This window comes from Oncorhynchus masou, chromosome 6, assembly GCF_036934945.1.
Source record: "Oncorhynchus masou masou isolate Uvic2021 chromosome 6, UVic_Omas_1.1, whole genome shotgun sequence".
NCBI lineage: Eukaryota > Metazoa > Chordata > Actinopteri > Salmoniformes > Salmonidae > Oncorhynchus > Oncorhynchus masou.
Window position 1 is genome coordinate 63,488,509 of NC_088217.1, and position 20,172 is coordinate 63,508,680.

The 20,172-nt window shown below is 40.1% G+C and overlaps 1 pseudogene; it reads left to right on the forward strand.

The window, feature by feature from the left end:
- Positions 1–6,371: 6,371 nt before the first annotated feature.
- LOC135541173 (cytochrome c-like) lies at positions 6,372–8,995 on the forward strand (annotated as a pseudogene).
- Positions 8,996–20,172: the final 11,177 nt, after the last annotated feature.

The following is a 20,172-nucleotide window of genomic DNA, read 5'->3' on the forward strand; positions in this document are numbered from 1 at the left end:
GGAAAAGTCAGTTAAAATTACACATACAGTGAGTGACCAGTGACAATCATATCAGATCCGACCCAGACCCATGACATTATTTAGAATTATGGATCCGGTCTCGGATATTTAGGAACAGGCGGATCCGTGAACAGCTCTAGCGCAGTGTTTCCCAAACTCTGTGCACGTTTTGTTTTTTGCCCTAACACTACACAGCAAATTCAAATGATCAAAGCTTGATGATCAGTTGATTATTTTAAAACTTCTTATGGCTGCAGGGGCAGTATTGAGTAGCTTGGATGAAAGGTGCCCATATCAAACGGCCTGCTCCTCAGTCATAGTTGCTAATATTTGCATATCATTATTAGTATTGGATAGAAAACACTCTGACATTTCTAAAACGGTTTGAATTATGTCTGTGAGTATAACAGAACTCATATAGCAGGCAAAAACCTGAGAAATTCCACTTCCTGTTTTTTTTCATCTGGAGGTGGCATATTTTCAACCAAGGTCTCATTGAAATTACAGTGATATATGGATGAGTCTTCACTTCCTACACATTCCACTAGATGTCAGCAGTCAATAGAACTTTGTCTGATGACTCTAATGTGAAGGGGTGTCGATTGACACAGGAAATGGTCACCACAGCCATGAGTGGACCATGCTTTCACCAGGCGCGTTCACAGGGGAAGGACTTGCTTTCCACCGCTCATCTGAAGTCATTCTAATTCTCCAGTTGGAACGTTATTCAAGATATATGTAAACAACATTCTAAAGATTGATTCAGTACATCATTTGACATGTTTCCACTGACTGTTACGGAACTTTTGGACATTTTGTCACGTTATAGTGGATGCGCTTTGTGACTTTGGAATTGTTTCCCAAACGCGCTAACCAAAGTAGCTAATTGGTCATAAATAAAGGACATTTTCGAACAAATCAAGCATTTATTGTGGACCTGGGATTTCTAGGACTGCATTTTGATGAAGTTCATCAAAGGTAAGGAAACATTTATCATGTATTTTCTGGTTTCTGTTGACTCCAACATGGAGGCTAATTTGGATCCGGTCTCGGATATTTAGGAACAGGCGGATCCGTGAACAGCTCTAGCGCAGTGTTTCCCAAACTCTGTGCACGTTTTGTTTTTTGCCCTAACACTACACAGCAAATTCAAATGATCAAAGCTTGATGATCAGTTGATTATTTTAAAACTTCTTATGGCTGCAGGGGCAGTATTGAGTAGCTTGGATGAAAGGTGCCCATATCAAACGGCCTGCTCCTCAGTCATAGTTGCTAATATTTGCATATCATTATTAGTATTGGATAGAAAACACTCTGACATTTCTAAAACGGTTTGAATTATGTCTGTGAGTATAACAGAACTCATATAGCAGGCAAAAACCTGAGAAATTCCACTTCCTGTTTTTTTTCATCTGGAGGTGGCATATTTTCAACCAAGGTCTCATTGAAATTACAGTGATATATGGATGAGTCTTCACTTCCTACACATTCCACTAGATGTCAGCAGTCAATAGAACTTTGTCTGATGACTCTAATGTGAAGGGGTGTCGATTGACACAGGAAATGGTCACCACAGCCATGAGTGGACCATGCTTTCACCAGGCGCGTTCACAGGGGAAGGACTTGCTTTCCACCGCTCATCTGAAGTCATTCTAATTCTCCAGTTGGAACGTTATTCAAGATATATGTAAACAACATTCTAAAGATTGATTCAGTACATCATTTGACATGTTTCCACTGACTGTTACGGAACTTTTGGACATTTTGTCACGTTATAGTGGATGCGCTTTGTGACTTTGGAATTGTTTCCCAAACGCGCTAACCAAAGTAGCTAATTGGTCATAAATAAAGGACATTTTCGAACAAATCAAGCATTTATTGTGGACCTGGGATTTCTAGGACTGCATTTTGATGAAGTTCATCAAAGGTAAGGAAACATTTATCATGTATTTTCTGGTTTCTGTTGACTCCAACATGGAGGCTAATTTGGCTACTGTTCTGAGCGCCGTCTCAGATTATTGCATGTGTTGCTTTTTCCGTAAACTTAAAAAAAAAATCTGACACAGCAGTTGCATTAAGGAGAGGTATAGCTATAATTCCATGTGTATTATCATCTACATTTATGATGAGTATTTCTGTTGAAACAATGTGGCTATGCAAAATCACTTGATGTTTTTGGAACTAGTGAATCTAACGCGCCAATGTAAACTCAGATTTTTTTTTATATAAAACGCACCATAAATATGAACGTTATCAAATAAAACATGCATGTATTGTGTAACATGAAGTCCTATGAGTGTCATCTGATGAAGATAATTCAAGGTTAGTGATTCATTTTATCTTTATTTATGCTTTTTGTGAATGCTATATTTTGCTGGAAAATGGCTGTGCTTATTGTAGTTTGGTGGAGAGCTAACATAATCGTTTGTTGTGCTTTCACTTAAAAGCCTATTTGAAATTGGAAACTTTGGTGGGATTAACAACGAGAATAGCTTTAAAATGATATAAGACACATGTATGTTTTAGGAATTGTAATTATGAGATTTCTGTGGTTTGAATTTGGCGCCCTCTATTTTCACTGGTAGTTGTCATATCGATCCCAGTAGTGGGATTGCAGCGATAACAAGTTAATCAGTTGTGTAGTTCTAGGGCAAAAAACAGAACGTGCACCCATTGGGGTCCCGAGGAATGAGTTTGTGAAACCCTGCTCTAGTGTGAACCCTGGACCCTTGGTTCACACACACATCTCCCCTCTCATTGGCTAGAATCGTCCCACCTGATCTTGCCTCCACCTGACTGCCTTCCATTTTTTAAGACATGTATTTTCGTTGTTAGGGCAGCCACTATATAATCTGTGATACCACCACAGATAAAACAATGTGCCAGATATTTCACCAGATGTAGAAATGTGAAGCATCCGGTTGGCGTTTCCACTTATTACCAAGTATGGGGATGAGAGGAAGCCCAGTGGGAGAATATCGAGTGAGGTGGATTTTGGCCGACATTCTGCTAATTTTCTCATAGATGAAACATTTGATCTACATACTGCGTTTTTGTGGACTTTACCTTTGCCAAAGTTACAAAACAATTGTGTTGCTTAGGAGTGCAAGGGCAAATTGAGTTATTGCACAAGCGCACTTTAGATGAGGTGTTCCGAAATAGAAATATGCAAATAAATGCTAGAACGCACAGAAAGGATCTCACTAGCTCTTGCTTGGCTTTGCCCACTTCCTTGCTTGTTCTGGCCACTATGATAAGTTTGATCCATTGTACAATGACGGGCTCTAGTCAACGCGTGAGCGTTGCAAAATACATTAACACATACTGTACAGTGCATTCGTAGAGACCCCTTCCCTTTTTCCACATTTTGTTATGTTACAGCCTTATTCTTAAATGTATTAAATTCATTGTTTTCCTAAAAAGCAGAATGCCTTATTGACATAAGTATCCAAACCTTTTGCTATGAGACCTCAATTTGAGCTCAGGTGCATCCTGTTTTCATTGATCCTCATGAGATGTTTCTAAAACTTGATTAGAGTCCACCTGTGGTAAATTCTATTGACTAGACATGATTTGGAAAGGCACACACCTGTCCCAGTTGACAGTGTATGTCTGAGCAAAAACCCAGCTATGAGGTCGAAGGAATTGTCTGTAGAGCTCCGAGACAGGATTGTTTCAAAACACAGATCTGAGGAATGGTACCAAAAAATGTCTGCAGCATTGAAGGTTCTCAAGAACACAGTGGCCTCCATCATTCTTAAGTGGAATAAGTTTGGAACCACCAAGACACTTCCTAGAGCTGGCCGCCTGGCCAAACTGAGCAATCGGGGGAGAAGGGCCTTGGTCAGGGAGGTGACCAAGAACCTGATGGTCACTCTGACAGACTTCCCCTGTGGAGATGGGAGAAACTTCCTTAAGGACAACCATCTCTGCAGCACTCAGGCCTTTATGGTAGAGTGACCAGACGGAAGCCACTCCTCAATAAAAAGCACATGGCAGCCCGCTTGGAGTTTGTCAAAAGGCACCTAAAGGACTCTCAGACAATGGGGAACAAGATTATCTGGTCTGATGAAACCAAGATTGAACTCTTTGGTCTGAATGCCAAGCGTCACGTCTGGAGGAAACCAATACCATCCCTATGGTGAAGCATGGTGGTAGCATCATGTTGTATGGATGTTTTTCAGCAGCAGGAACTGGAATCAAGGAAAGATGAACGGCGCAGAGTACAGAGATCCTTGATGAAAACCTGATTCAGAACCCTCAGACTGGGGCCAAGGTTCACCTTCCAACAGGACAACGACCCTAAGCACACAGCTAAGACAACGCCGGAGTGGCTTCTGGACAAGTCTCTGTTCTTGCTTTGTCATTATGGGATATTGTGTGTAGATTGGTGAGGGGGGAACAATTTAGTCATAGTGGGCAGCACAAGCATGGAGGTGGGCAGAGCCAAGCATGAGCTAGCGAGATCCTATTGGCGCGTTCTAGCATGCCTGCGCATATTGCCGTTAGGGAACACCTACATTGTGAAGTGCATATGTACAATAACTCAATATGCCTTTGCACTCCTAAACAACTAAACCTTTTGTTACTTAATTAGTGAAATCTGCAAAAGTCAACTCTGTTTGTAACATATTCTAGTTTGGGAACAGAAAATTGTATGTAGATCAAATGTTTAATCGATGAGAAAATTAGCAGAATGTAGGCCAAAATCCATCTTGATCCATCTTCTCCCACTGCCGGAAACTGGGCTTCCTCTCACTACCATGCATTGTAGTGAGTGGAAACGCCAAGTGGACGCTTCACATGTATACATCCAGTGAAATATCTGTCTCATTTGTCTATCTGTGGCTGAACTGAGGTCCACACACCAGTCCAGGTGATGGTAATGCACCTTTAAGTTGGATTCCAACCAATAAAGACCATAGAGGAAGACTAAAATAGGCAAGATTACTAGAAACCAACTAGGTTTTCCCTTTTATCTGTAGATTAATTGTCGGAGTAGAGAACACAGGATTTTGTGTGACTCAAAATGGATCAAAATTCTACAAAGATCAAGGAAAAAAAGGACCTTGTGCGTTTCCGATAAAACATCAACCTGATGTTTACACCCCAGGACAAATTAGCTAGCAACTGCAACCTAACTAGCTAAATGTCCATGAATGTATCGACCTGTCCCCAAATGAATATAGTTGGTTCAGAGTCTGTTTTGATATTTCAACCTTCTTATCCTGATCGCGTCTGGTGTGGCTGGACCAAAATCAACATGCGCATGCCCTGTGACAGTACCACTACATATTCGTCGAAAGCTAGCACGTGATTGAAGTGCTGCCTGAGTGTGATGTCAAATGCCGGTGCCTCTAAAATGATGTGACCTTCAATTACCCCCACACTAGGACTATTCCATAAGCAACCGATAGATGACAATTCCTTGGCAGGTTTAAAAAGATATTATTCAAAGGTAATAATCGTGACTCATTTAGTTTTACCTTGCGACCGTATCACTGCTGCTGGTATTCTGCTAAACTTATGATAGACCGGTAAATTTAATGTGAGTAGGACAGCGTGTCCTGGGCTTTGAAGAATAGGAATTGCGTAAACCTAACCTGCAATTCGGAAACAATTGACTAAGGCTGTGCCCCTCCATCCATGCCCTTTTAGATTGTCTTTCATTTATAATGGATTGGATTAAAGTGTATGATTTTTTAGATTTTTTAGGTAGTTAGATGTATTAGGTAGTTAGATGTATTGTAGTTAGATGTATTGCAGATCATTGACCTCTTCTTAGCTTGCTATAGCTAGTTAGCTCAGCATCACTGACAGCTCCTTGTCAATAATAGTGGCAAATTACTAACTTGAACAAACTAACAGCACTACCCATCTGACGAGCCAACTCACCTGTCAGCTTTCTTCTATAGAAAAATGTGTCGCAGTAAGAAACCCAATTACAATTAGCTAACTCGTTTTGGTTTTAACTATAAATTACGTATTGGTTCGCTAAATCAATATATTGTTAGTAGAATACCAGCAGCAATGATACAAGCACGCGATGTCAGCTACAATGCTCCGTTGATGGTTAACTAACTTTAGCTGGCTTAGCTAGCTCAGGGCAGTGTGGCAGATTTGGCCCGTGAAGTGGCCCAAAAAGTTGTTGATTTGGTAGCTAGAAAAAGTTGTTGATTTGGTAGCTAGATCACGTCATCTCAAATGACCTTTCGATGGTAGAATCACCTTCATCGGGGAGGTGGCCCAGTTGCTTGCTGTTAGTCAACTGAGTATTGCCCAGACTAATCCAGACCAAGTCCTGGATAACGTTAGGTGATAAACCAAAGTGTAGCTAACCTAACGTGTTCTGTATCTTACACTAGGTTACTATGAGTGACATTGCAAAGGGAAAGAAGGCCTTCGTTCAGAAAATGCGCCCAGTGCCACACTGTCGAAGACGGTGGGAAGCATAAAGTGGGTCCAAACCTTTGGGGTCTGTTCGGACGTAAGACTGGTCAGGCTGAGGGCTACTCCTACACAGACGCCAACAAGAGCAAAGGTAGGCCTTTTCACCTATCGTCCTAGTTAGTGGGAAATGGCTGGAAGGGATCCAGATTGTCAAATTACCAAATTTTTCCTAACCTGCTACGAAAGTCAAATCGTCTCCATTCGGAGTAGAGACTCGGGGCTAGAAAATGGTATATCATACACTACAGTTGAGGAACAACGGGGAAAGTAATTTGGCTTTGAAAGTTCATCAACTTGTAACCCCACTTTTGAGAAAATGGCCCTTTGAATGTTTTGGTACACCTACTAGAGAGCTCTTCATTGTCTACAGCCAATCAGCATTGTTTACACCCTTTTAAACCTTAGCCCCACCCATCTCTTTAAGGATTCAAATGTGAGGCCATGTGCTAAATGGAGTGAGTATGGTAATGTGCTAAACATCCAAAGATTCCAAGACTAAAGACTTGTTTATACTATGTCTATTGTCATGTCTCTAGACAGTTGTCGCAGTGACATCATGAACATTCTATTGTCATCTGACATCAAACTTGTCGTTATGAAAAAGTATAAACCGAAAAATGACAGGCAGCATGACATCAGCAGCATGGTGGTCCAAAATAGCAGAACTGGTATATTTTAACACCTATGAACCCATCTGTTTAAAAAATGAATTTAGTATATCTAAATTTAGCAAATGAGGCAACTAAAAGCAACTTTCTAAACAATGTTTTGGTCAATTTCCAGCTTGTTAGTTAGCTAGCTAGCTAACGTTAATTTAGCTGAGTAGTCAGTTCAATTAATGACCATATCATAGCTGACTGATTTAACTTTAGCACATTTAAAAAAAAATAATACAGGTAAATAAACTTGCAACAAGATCATTATTTCCAAGTTAAAGGCAAGCTAATTACAGAAAATTGCTTACGTTTGTGAGTGTGATGGAATAAAAAAAAGGGCATTCTACATGGGAAACACACACTATTTCAAAAATCTAGGTTTATTTGTCACATGCACAGGATACAGAAGGTGTAAACGGTATAATGAAATGGTTACTTGCATAGCTGAGTCTTTTGTTTAGACATGTACCTAGCTTGTTCTTAACTGACTTGCCCAGTTTAATAAAGGTAAAATTAAAAAAAATGTTTTTAAATACCAACTTATGTTACTACCATACATGACTCTGCAGATAGCCAAAGCTAACCAACTGGTTTCAGTGTTAGCTAGATAGTTAACATAAGGCTATAACTAGCAATGCAAATGGTTTTCCGAGATACAAAAAATGTTACTGTACAGATCATACATGTAATGTTAGCTAGCTAACAGTATGCTTTAACTTGCAATTAAAGCAACTTTCGAACAATATTATGAATGTATAATACCTGAAAATGTAGCTAGCTAGACTCTTACGCATGCATGGATTAATGCTTCTCCCTCTGTCATGGATGCCATGATTGCCCTTAGTTTGAAGATGTATTCTGGAGGCAGGTGATTTCATACAACAGCCTTCTGTGTTCTCTTTTCTACTCCCTCTGCATATTTGCAATCAAACGGCAGAATTTTCTTAGGTATCATACTCTGCTTCCACCAGGCATTTCACTGATTTCAAAATTCTTGTCAACAACACTGTTGATTGCCGTTTCAGAAGATTACAATGTCTGATTCAATTAAAATGTTTTTACCTAAATCAGGGATTTCCTCATCGTCTTATTCATTTTCAGAGTCAGCATGGCACGATCGTTCTCCAGAAAGTGGAGAGTATTAGCAACACTTTTGCAGTTCGTGATATCTTTCAAAAAAGCTGTGTTAGAACGGCTAACCAGCACATACTGAGCAGCTCATGTTATAGACAGATGCATGCTACATGGCAGACTAAGTCGAACTCCTCTCTCGGGATTTCCAGCCCATCCATTATCTCAGCAAATTATGCCTAGCGGGAAGGTTCCTGGCTTTTTCCGTGGCTAAACCAACTAGGCCCGTAATTTAATTTATATTTACAGATGGCATACAAGTTTGTTTTTAAGGCAAATGAAAGTTCACATGTTCCAGAAGGCATTTCTGCCACCAAAAAGGCGTTTTGGTAAAGAATAAATATTTAAGTTCAAATTAGTCACCTGTGAAGTAGTGATGTGTGACATGCGCCTAGTTTGCTGAAAAAAGTCACAATTTGACAAGCTGGATCCCTTCTAGCCATTATCTAGTTAGTGCTGTCTGAGTCAATTTACATTTCTTGTCAAGTGAGGAAATGTATAGCTGTCCCCAAACTTGCAGGTCATTAATAAAATGTCAGATAATTAACTGAATATTGTCTTGATGTACAGAGTTCCTTGCCTTAGCTAAGGGATTGTATTATTCTCTTGTAGGCATTACTTGGGGTGAAGCCACCCTGATGGAGTACTTGGAAAACCCTAAGAAATACATTCCAGGAACAAATATGATCTTTGCTGGCATCAAGAAGAATGGCGACCGCCAAGATCTTGTTGCATATTTGAAGTCTGCGACATCATAAAACATTGTATTTGAAGATAAATATTTAAGTTAAATGTGTTTTTAGTTTGAGTTTGCTGTCCCTTTTTGATCTGACACAAAATCACTATTTAATGGCCAGGACTCATCAATCTTTGTGTTGTCATGGAATTTGTCCTATGCCAGACCCATCTTACTTGTGAACAGAATCCAATATTACTTGATGTAATGCTGAGATATCAGTCATGGTTGATCAGCTGGTGGTTACTGAAGGCCCCTGGTTCTCCCTCCTGAATGAAGGAATGACAATATATTCCCTGGTTTCACAGGAGTTGTTGAAAGTTAAGTTAGTTTACTTTAATGAAAGTTATAAGTATTCCAGAAGGCTGTTGGTAATTGTGAAGTGGCTATATGCACTATGGTTATGTACCTGAAGGAATTGATCAATAAAGTGCTGACATTTGAGCATGCAATGCTTTTTTTGTGGATTTGTCTTTAGATAAGTAACATAGGATTGATATTCAACAAGGAAATAGGTTTAGGTTCAAATTTAAATTCAAACCAGTCTAATTGGAATGAATGGCAGAGGTATAATCCGGATTATACTTTCAGCAGGAATATAAGACATATCAGCAATTGTGTAATATAATTATTATCATATAAATAGTTTATGTTGATTTTATACCAATGTTCTGAATAAATAGCCTCAAAAATGTATGCAAACAGACAAATGTTTTTTCTTGGTGAAATTATTATATGATACAATATCAGTACTTGTTGCAGCTTGTCTAAGTCCTATCAACTGATTTCAGCCAGTGTATGGCTGCATTGTTTAAATGTAATGTTGGCATATAGACATAAAATTGTGTTCAGATTCAGTGGCATATTTAAGTGCTAGCCCTGAGTTTCCATGGAGCAACCAATTGCTTAGGATTAAAGACACTGAACAAAAATATGAATGCAAAAATGTCAAAGATTTTATTGTGTTACAGTTCATATAAGGAAATCAGTGAATTTAAATACATTCATTAGGACCGAATCTATTGATTTCATATGACTGGGCAGGGTACAGCCATAGGTGGGCCTGGGAGGGCATAGGCCCACCCACTTGTCAGTCAGCCAATCAGAATGAGCTTTTCTCCACAAAAGGGCTTTATTTCAGACACAGACAGAAATACTCAATGATCTGCGGTTGTGAGGCAGGTTGGACGTATTGCCAAATTCTCTAAAACGACGTTGGAGACAGCTTATGGTAGAGAAATGAACATGACAGTTTCTGTCAACTGCTCTGGTGGACATTCCTGCAGTCAGCATGGCAATAGCGCACTCCCTCAATTTGAAACATCTGTGGCGTTGTGTGACAAACCTGCACATCTTAAAATGGCCTTTTATTGTCCCCAGCACAAGGTGTAATGATCATGCTGTTTAATCAGTTTCTTGATATGACACACCTGTCAGGTGGATGGATTATCTTGACCAAGGAGAAATGCTCACTAACAGGAATGCAAACAAATTTATGCACACAATTTGAGAGAAATAAGCTTTTTGTGCGTCTGGAACGTTTCAGGGATTTTTTTTTAATTTTTGCTCATGAAACATTTGCGTTTATATTTTTATTCAATGTACAGTGCCTTGCGAAAGTATTCGGCCCCCTTGAACTTTGCGAACTTTTGCCACATTTCAGGCTTCAAACATAAAGATATAAAACTGTATTTTTTGTGAAGAATCAACAACAAGTGGGACACAATCAAGTGGAATGACATTTATTGGATATTTCAAAAAATTTTAACAAATCAAATACTGAAAAATTGGGCGTGCAAAATTATTCAGCCCCTTTACTATCAGTGCAGCAAACTCTCTCCAGAAGTTCAGTGAGGATCTCTGAATGATCCAATGTTGACCTAAATGACTAATGATGATAAATACAATCCACCTGTGTGTAATCAAGTCTCCGTATAAATGCACCTGCACTGTGATAGTCTCAGAGGTCCGTTAAAAGCGCAGAGAGCATCATGAAGAACAAGGAACACACCAGGCAGGTCCGAGATACTGTTGTGAAGAAGTTTAAAGCCGGATTTGGATACAAAAAGATTTCCCAAGCTTTAAACATCCCAAGGAGCACTGTGCAAGCGATAATATTGAAATGGAAGGAGTATAAGACCACTGCAAATCTGCCAAGACCTGGCCGTCCCTCTAAATTTTCAGCTCAAACAAGGAGAAGACTGATCAGAGATGCAGCCAAGAGGCCCATGATCACTCTGGATGAACTGCAGAGATCGACAGCTGAGGTGGGAGACTCTGTCCATAGGACAACAATCAGTCGTATATTGCACAAATCTGGCCTTTATGGAAGAGTGGCTTGAAGAAAGCCATTTCTTAAAGATATCCATAAAAAGTGTTGTTTAAAGTTTGCCACAAGCCACCTGGGAGACACACCAAACATGTGGAAGAAGGTGCTCTGGTCAGATTAAACCAAAATGGAACTTTTTGGCAACAATGCAAAACGTTATGTTTGGCGTAAAAGCAACACAGCTCATCACAATGAACACACCATCCCCACTGTCAAACATGGTGGTGGCAGCATCATGGTTTGGGCCTGATTTTCTTCAGCAGGGACAGGGAAGATGGTTAAAATTGATGGGAAGATGCATGAAGCCAAATACAGGAGCATTCTGGAAGAAAACCTGATGGAGTCTGCAAAAGACCTAAGACTGGGACGGAGATTTGTCTTCCAACAAGACAATGATCCAAAACATAAAGCAAAATCTACAATGGAATGGTTAAAAAATAAACATATCCAGGTGTTAGAATGGCCAAGTCAAAGTCCAGACCTGAATCCAATCGAGAATCTGTGGAAAGAACTGAAAACTGCTGTTCACAAATGCTCTCCATCCAACCTCACTGAGCTCGAGCTGTTTTGCAAGGAGGAATGGGGAAAAATTTCAGTCTCTCGATGTGCAAAACTGATAGAGACATACCCCAAGTGACTTACAGCTGTAATCGCAGCAAAAGGTGGCGCTACAAAGTATTAACTTTAGGGGGCTGAATAATTTTGCACGCCCAATTTTTCAGTTTTTGATTTGTTAAAAAAGTTTGAAATATCCAATAAATGTCGTTCCACTTCATGATTGTGTCCCACTTGTTGTTGATTCTTTACAAAAAATACAGTTTTATATCTTTATGTTTGAAGCCTGAAATGTGGCAAAGGGTCGCAAAGTTCAAGGGGGCTGAATACTTTCGCAAGGCACTGTATTTATTTTTTGTTGCCCCACCAAGATTTACATGCTAAAATCGCCACTGCCAGCTTCACATTTTAAAAACAAAATAATTTTTGACGAAACAAATGATACACTTCGCCATTGTAGTATTTGGGATTCTGTTCAGTCGCGATGAATCGAATAATGTGAATCATTTGTTAATCATGAATAGTAAATTTTATGAAAAAGATTAGCTGTAGCCTTCTTTTTGGGTTATGTGACTGCAAAACTTGTTTTGTAGATACTTCAAGTTGATTTGGGCATTCAATTGATGGGACATTGCATCTCAATATATGCTAGTTAGCCTGCAAACTCGATAAATATGACTAAACTAGAAAAGGTACATTTCCTGAAAAAAATGTTGCTTCAGCTGTCAAACATATTTTTTTATGGTAGAATTCAAGATGAATAGAAGCTGAAGCAGTTCGTCATAGTAAGAATAGGTCTGATTACTTCAGTAGAATGCTATTTATTTCAGCTAACACATCAATTATTAGAAATAGCAGAACTATAACTCTGAAAAATTAACTGTGCCTAAAACTCAGCTTGCACCAGCTTTTAATGGCATTATCCTACTCAATTGAGTTAATTAGGGGGGGGTACCCTGACCAGGACTGAAACTGTGGTGTCGTGTCTGTGACTCATTAAATGTGAAGACTTATTTTATCAAATCAATTCTCTGTGTAATTATTATTACGTGACTAAATTATTCATGTATATTTTAACTAGGAAGTTGGGGCACAACGGGAAAATGTTTATAGCATAGATGATTCTTTCCTGATTGTTACGAATCCCTTTTGGCCCGACAGTCTAGGGGGGATGGTAATGAGACTCGTAACATAACTCATGCAAATTATTATTGTGACAAAGGAAAAGTGTGAACGAAATAAGCACGACAACTGAAATCTACCGTCAAACTCTAGGTTTATTTATAAACACACGGTAATGGGGGAGCAGGAAAAGGGGCTGAGCTGGACCCAAGGAAAGAAACAATAAGTATTCAAAAACACCCCTAAGCTAGACTAGCCTACTTTAACAACAGCTAACTAACTAACCAAAAATACAGTGGGTGGTCCGCCCAGTTCTAACTAGTGTATTTAACAAAGTTCACCTACGGGTAGTGTATGCCCATGGGCGACTTGTCTTGGTTTCCCCCTTTTCCACCAGCAATCAAACACAAACACCATAACCAAAAACAATACTCACAGGTGATGACAAAGTGCTATGAGGTGCTTAAACAAAAGAGAGGTTACGACACAAAGCGAGAGTGAAACACAGAGACCTACAGACATGGCATTTACAGAGAGATTGGGCTGAGCTGGGCTGAGCTGGGCTGCCCTCTAGAACAAACAAATGGGGTTTTTAAACCATGGGGAAGGAACTGTGATAGGTCAGGAAATTGGAGGAGGTGTGTCTTCTGATTGATGATTGGTTGTTGACTGATTGGGGAGTGATGATTTTCACCTGTGAGGGGAGAAGGAGAGAAAAGAAACACACACACAGGATACACACACAGGATAACTGTATCCGTAACACTGATATTAGATGATAGATGATTCTCTTCAGATATTTTCATATCTTATCAAAAGAGTTGCTTATTAATGAATTATTAATTGTTACCTCATTAGTCTCATTCCAAACATCGTACAATTCTGTGTTATCTGCACAAACCCTAGTTTCCATAATGAATCAGCAACATACAAATTGACTTAATCATTTATATATTAACTAACTAAATAATCACAGAAATACATCACAAACAAACAGTAGATATTGGTTACTAACAATGATAGAAAAGTTCCTAGTGGGCTCAGCCGATATGACGGCTTGGTAGACAAAGATAAAGAGTGGGAAAGACAATGAATTTACTAAACACAGTCTATAATTATAGTAAATGAAATGCTAATCCTTTGCACATGAACGGCCGCTCATTCGGGAATGTTTGCAATTTATATATTTACGCCCGTATGTTGTTGTCTTCTCTGTTGGAATCCTCGATCGTCCTGTAGAGTTCATCAGAGTCTCTGGTTAACTTTCCCAGAAGTCTCAATGTCTTTCATGGTTGTAGGTGGTTAGAATGGATACTTCCACAACGACGTCCCGGCGCTCTCTGACTCCTTAACCATTCGAGACATCCGGCTTACCGTGGGTCTCTTTGGCATAGTTGTAGTTAAACCACTTCACACACCATCGTCACCCAGCATGTTTTGGTCTAATGTGAATTTCTTGAGGAGTGGGTTTAATACACTTCAGTAGAAAAGAGCAGTTCCATGACGCCGACGTAATGTCTATGCTCACGTGGGCGTGGCCACTGAGTTAATCTTTATATGAAAATCATACTCTCATTTAGAAGGTTAACATCACATTACATATTTTCACAAATAGTTTCATGTTTAGTCACATACATTTCACAATATTTAGATGGGAAATGTACACTTTAAGAGATACAGTTATGTGTGTTTCTTGTCCTTCATGAGATCACCAAATGAAACACACTCATCATAACCTTTCCCCTAAGTGTCCACATACCCTTCCCACATTCTCAAAAGTAGAAATATTGTTTAATTCTCCCATGTTGGGGATTAGGAGTTTGGCCAAGAGAGGCTCTTTGTTCTCTCTCCTTCAATACGGCATAGCAGTTTCTACCAGGTATTTATGACCTGTCGTAAAGTCACAAAACAATGGAGAGAGGGGGGGGCTATAATCCTCCCCCAGGGCCCGTCACAACAGTCCCCCTCAGTTGGATTGAATCTTTTGATTATCCTGCAAGTTGCAAACCAACATAAAAATACTGACCACGTGATGTGCTGGTTGTGGATCATCGTTGCAGTCCCCCTCTGGTGGTTGACCTTGGCAGGCTCTCTGAAAGCGGAGCAGCCCACTGCAAGGATGGGCAGTGGCTGTCCGGTTGGTGATCGCCGTTGCAGTCCCCCTTTGGTCAACCCGGATAGGATTTCTGCAAATGGAACAGGCCGACACAAGGATGGGCAGCGGGTGTCCGGATTGGGATCGCCGTTCCGGCGATGTCACCTGGTTGTCCAGACTGGAAGACCTGGGCAGTAACTTAGGCAGATGTTAACAACGCACACACACTCACAAGATATATAATTAGATTTCTTCCAAAATGAGCATCATTGTGGCACTAAGTGATGGTTGTATGGGGACTTTGTTTATGGCTCTATCACTTCCTAAGTGTCAAAGGAACTGAAATGAAAAGGAATGAGAGCATAAACAAAAGATGTACAAGATATATATATCACACCAAAATCATCTATTAGTAATGTATTCTATATACGTCCAAGGTCCTGGCAAAATTACCCTATCATGGCATTGTCTAGTGTCGTATCTAGGGTGTTTTTTACGGCGTGTTGCTTAGGGCACTATCCCAAGGTGATAACTACATGATAAGTCTACAGCTGCAAGGCACCAGCTTCAGGCAGTCTACAGGGATGACCTATGGACCTCTAGAAATTGGTGAGTACTGTAGTTGTGGAGTCAAAGACCTCGTAAATTTTCAACTTTATTAAAGGTGGTGTTTTGTGTCGAACCCTGAAGTGATCCGAGCATAAATTCTCATTAAATGTTCCATTTTACGTGTGTGTTTATGCTTCCATTAGCCACAAGCCAAGGGAAATTACCAAGTATCCTGGTAGGTTGCAACCTGTTCAGAATGAGTCTGACGTCATCAAATAATTTCCAGGTCAATGCCTGGAGGTCAGTAAGAATTGATGTCGACCTCAAGACACACAAGGGGACCTGTAGTAGTTTTACTACACGTCACTGTGTCTTACACCATTGTGGTGGTAATAGGTAAGAAAGAGTCTATTTTATAGCTATGTTATTCACAGAGGAACTATCCTCACTACGGAAGTACTCTCTAAGCACTGAACCCATCGTACGCGGTGTGATCATGGTTCATGACTTCTAATAACTTTCCTCCTGAATGGAGGGCTCATTTTATTAGGTGCATGTGTGTTGACAATCAGAAGAGTGTTTTGGAGATTCCCTTACACTTGTTGCAATCTGACTGACTACTAACTCCTCTGTCGCAATTATCAATAGCAATTTGACTTGTGAGGTCTCTAATCCTCTTACTGATTGTTGCTGGACTGACTGTGGTAGCATTGGTGCTGGTACTCAAGGGGACCAGTTATCCTACCGATTTATTCTGAAATATTATCCTACCAGAACATATGATTAGAGCACTTTACTATTTGTAATTGTAAACCACACATGGCAAGGCATGGCCATTTTTCTGCCATTTGTTTTTGGAGGTGGAAGTCCACTGGACTTCTTTTACAACCAGTGTGGTACACCTCAGTAATATCTTAGATGTGTTCTAAATATTATCCCTGTCTAGGGGCCTGTCTGCTCCTCACTGTTCTTATAGGGGAGTTTAAAAATATATTTGTTTTCTTCTCTGGCGGCCTTGAACGGTGTTGCGGCCTTGAGTGGTCGTTCGCAACGACGTGATGTGCTATTTCTGTTCAAGGTGAAAGCAGATCGGCTTTTCGGATTTTGAGTGGGCTTGGCTCTAACGAAGCTTTTGATCTTTTTCTTCGCAACCTTTGTATCAGAGTATATAGACAAAGTCTGTGGGCTTGTTTCTTGATCGAGCGTTCTCTGAATAGGGTCTCGAGTGAGAACGGGAGAAATTCGATTTTTAACGTCCTTGCGAAGGGTGTTAATTCATGTGGACCTGGTGTCCGGCAATCCCCCGTCTAGGCCTTCTCAAATATTTCTTGCTTTCGTTCTTCACGTAGTGGAACTTCTAGAGAACATTGGTCTACATTTTGATTGTTCTTCAACCCTTTGTTATCTTGTGCTCTGACAATTTTTGTGGTTTGGACTCAGGAACAGGTCGATTGTAGCGGTAGTCATTTCGATGGTGACATACTTTACAGTTATTTTGACCGCGTAGGCTATTGTATTTGTGGTTTCGTGGTAGAAACCATTGTTGTGCATCATCTCTCAATGCTCCAATACCTGATAATGCACCCTCTAACTGGAGTGAGTGCTTCTGGTCAAACTTCAAAACAGAGTGGCCAGGGCTCTTAGCGTTGCGAGCTTTGATGTCTCAAAAGCTGTGCTTGCAAGCTCTCTGAGTTGTAAGATAGGCAAGCCAATGTGGGCTGTAGGGCCCAAGTAGGTAATGAAGGTAGGATACATGTTCGACAGAAACATTTGTTTGAATGGTAACAGCTCTTCCATTCCTGTTTCAGTGAGTAGGCCAAAGTAAGTTGAATGAAGCCCATGATAGTAAGCTTGTGGGTGTTCATTCCGAGCTTGTTTGACAGTGTTAGCCAGTGATCTATCGTGTTTGTGAGTCACAGAACCACTGAATTCTAATTTCAAAGCTGTGGCAAGTTTAGCGTAGTTGTTAAGCATGTGTTGCTGTTATAGACGAATGTACCTCGTCACGTATCTATTCGTCGTTCGCTTCAACAGGTAAACCCTGTCAGACCCCGTAGCATTCGGGTAGTCATCCAAGGTGTCCTCTTTGTCAGCTAGGAACGCCTCAGTATCATTTGGCTGACCTGGAACGGGGTCAAAGGTGGAGAAATTCTTGACGAGTTTGCTAAGGTGTTCTGCGCCATAAGGGGCGGGGAGAGTTGGCTATATCCTGTGGGGAAATTGGGGCCGAAAGGCCAAGAGGAGAAGCCTAGCTTTGGCTTTGTTGGTGAAGAGGCGCCATATTACTCAGTGCCGAACCGTTCTGGAATTCCAACAGATTGTACCTAAGGGTGGTATTATGCTACATTGCAAAGTCCACTTGAGCACTTAGAGTACTGATTTTGGACACGTGAGTGTCGCACTTGCTCCTTTCGTTCTCAAACTTATGCCATTGTTTGCAGATAGAGGCCTTGAGTACGGAGTGAGAGATTCAGCGATGAGATTTCTTTCGCTTGCTTAGAACTCACTATTTCCATCTTCATCACCTGAGTTCTCTCATCATTCATTTGGTCAGTGACTTCAGTGAGTTCTGCGGACCTGTCATCCAACTTAGTCATTGTGTTCATTAACTGATAGTCTGCAGCATTTTGAGTATGACATTGTTACCTTGAGTAACGTTGAACAAAACTGCATGCATGTTATCAAGTTGCACACTCCTGTTTGTAGATAACTTGTCAGATTTATCTAGTTTGGCGTGGACATTGTCATATTTAGTTTTGTCTAAATTGAGTTGTTCCTGTAGAAGACGATTTTGTTTATGTAGAAGACGATTTTGTTGAAGAGTTTGTGCTCGTTCATGGTCATAAGTTTTTGCAATTACATTTAATTGTTCCATTTTCAAACGCAGTTCCATAGTTAGCAGAATTTATCTTCTTTTGTCATTAGTTTCCCGGTTCTCTCCACCTGTCCCTTTATGTTTACCATTTCCTGCTCGTGCTTCAGCTGTGTACTGCGGTATTGGACCGATATCAATCTTGGATGGCAAGACATCAGGGCTAAACTGGAGAGAACCTTTACAAGTCCTGCGCCCGATGGTTGATTTTGGAGAGCGTTTTGTCACGATTTCTACAGTTTTTCCGCTAATGGCGTAGTTAGGGTTGATATCGCTGCTGAGGTCAGAAATCAATCCTTTTATGGGTGAGGTTTCACTAATTAGTGGGGGAGTGGGGGCCACTCCCTCTGATAGCTTGCACATTATTAGAACATTTGAGAGGAGAAACATTTTTTTTCCTATTTTTCCAAAGTATGGTTTGTGAATACTTTGGAAGTTGCAAAGACGATTTTGATCTATTTCTAGATGTTAATGAACCATCAGTACTATATCGGTAATGTGGGAGTTGGACGTGAATGAATTTGCAAAAGCAAATTGACTTGATTAATCCATGATAATGGTTAATTATACCTGTATAGGCAACTGGGAATTAAACTGTAATTAACCTGAGAAGTTGGTTCATCTAGGTTAATATGGGAAAGTTTAAAAAGTCTCTTAATTGGAAGATCCTGAAAACCTATGTTCGACTATTTAATTTATTAAATTGAATGAGACGATGATATCAAATCTATTGAGATTGTCTGGATTATCACAAGTGTAACCAGTAGATCACATGTTATGGTACATTCACCACTAGGTTCACTTATCCCTAAGGCTGAAGTCACATTGGGATTTCCGTGAAGGCGGAACTTCCTTCAGGTAGTCCTGAATGAGCTTTGCAAAAGCAAATTTTACTGATTAATCAATGTTAATGATAAATCAAACCTGTATAGGCTATTTGGGAATTAAACTTGAATTAACCTGAGAGTGTTGCTGTATCAAGGTTAATGTGGAAAAGTTTAAATTGCTCATTTGTAGAAATCGGCAATTTTAACTTCTTAGATAAATTGAATGAAACATCAATGTCCAATCAGTTGAGATTGGCTGGATATCATAAGTAACCATTTGATAAACGTGAAACACGTTTGGGTGTCACCTAAATTATTATTTTAAAACAAATGTACTTGTGATTCTTCACCCCCAGGGGTCACTGATTTAAAACAAATATATTTTACCTTTATTTAACTAGGCAAGTCAGTTAAGAACAAATTCTTCTTTTCAATGACAGCCTAGGAACAGTGGGTTAAGTGCCTGTTCAGGCGCAGAACGACAGATTTGTACCTTGTCAGCTCAGGGATATGAACTTGCAACATTTTGGTTACTAGTCCAACGCTCTAACCACTAGGCTCCCCAGAAAGCTGAAATCAAACAGAAGTACAATGGGTGGAGGAATTTCAATGTGACACAGGAAAAACAAAATGGCTGCTTTCCCTTTGTTAGCTTAGCATCTTGTGCAAGCTAATCCTACTTTGTACACTTTCAAGCACAACATAGGATCCCCATAAACAAGGGAACGGTTTTACTAGTAACGTCAAACGTTCAAACCCTTTTCGGCGATCTCCTTTGCTAGCACTAAGTTACCGGAACACGCTGTAATTTTAGAAAGATTAGTGTCCCCTACCCACACTACTGAAAACG